This window comes from Parus major, chromosome 23 (genome assembly GCF_001522545.3).
Source record: "Parus major isolate Abel chromosome 23, Parus_major1.1, whole genome shotgun sequence".
In the NCBI taxonomy this organism is placed as follows: Eukaryota; Metazoa; Chordata; class Aves; order Passeriformes; family Paridae; genus Parus; species Parus major.
The window spans coordinates 566,399-567,485 of NC_031791.1; positions in this window are offsets into that span (position 1 = coordinate 566,399).

The following is a 1,087-nucleotide window of genomic DNA, read 5'->3' on the forward strand; positions in this document are numbered from 1 at the left end:
GGGGTACCCGGGATGCTGCCCCGGGGCCCCCACCCTGCCCTAGCACCCCAGTTCTCACCCGTGGCTGTGGGCCAGACGCTGAGGTGCTGCTGGAGGCCGCTCAGCTCCGTGTTTTCCACGCTGCCAGCGAGCCGTTCCCTTGAAGATCTGCCTCTATCTCAAGGTGTCACAGCCTCAAGGGACCTACCTAATCTGTATCTGCACTGCAACCTTTATCTCTCCTGCTCTGTTTATAGCTGCTGGATAAAACCTGCTAAACTGCAGGATCCAGCCCCCCTCCCCACCACCCTGGCCCCCTACACTTTTTTCCCTGGTGCTCTTGCCTGCCAGGTGCTTTCCTGTGTTCTGCTGGAGGTAAATGATGCTCCAGGGGATGGGGAAGGGCAGCCAAGCTGCTCCTGCCTCCCACCTCCCTCCCAGGTGGGCTCCAGCCATGTCCAAGCTCTTGATAACCACAGACAGACCCTGGCACAGATCAGTGCCTCATCCCAGCCCTGATTCCCTCATCCTGGGCTTGGATTCTGCCGAAAACCAGGTGGGATCCAGCAGGTCCAGCATCATCCTTTCTCTGCGTGCTTCGGGGATTGGGAAAGGGGGCATTCTCCACGGGAGGGAGGAGATGGCAGCTTGTTGAAGCCTTGGATGTCTCTTCCCTGGCCAAGTGCCCCTATCCCAGCAGGCACAGCTGCATCCCTGCTCCCTGTGGGAAAGGAGCCAGGGCTGTCAGCACCAGAGCTGTGAGGATGCTTTGGAAACATGCTCCCAAGGCTTCTCCTGCATCCCTGATTCCCATGGAGCTGGGATGCACAAGGACACGTGGGATACTGGGGGTGGAATAGGGCTCACAGGATGGATGGGGAACCTGGGCTGCCCAGGGTGCCCGGGATGCTCGGGGGTACCCGGGATGTTCAGGGGTGCCCGGGATGCTCGGGGGTACCCGGGATGTTCAGGGGTGCCCGGGATGCTCGGGGGTACCCGGGATGCTCGGGGGTACCCGGGATGCTCGGGGGTACCCGGGATGTTCAGGGGTGCCCGGGATGCTCAGGGGTGCCCGGGATGCTCGGGGGTGCCCGGGATGCTCGGGGGG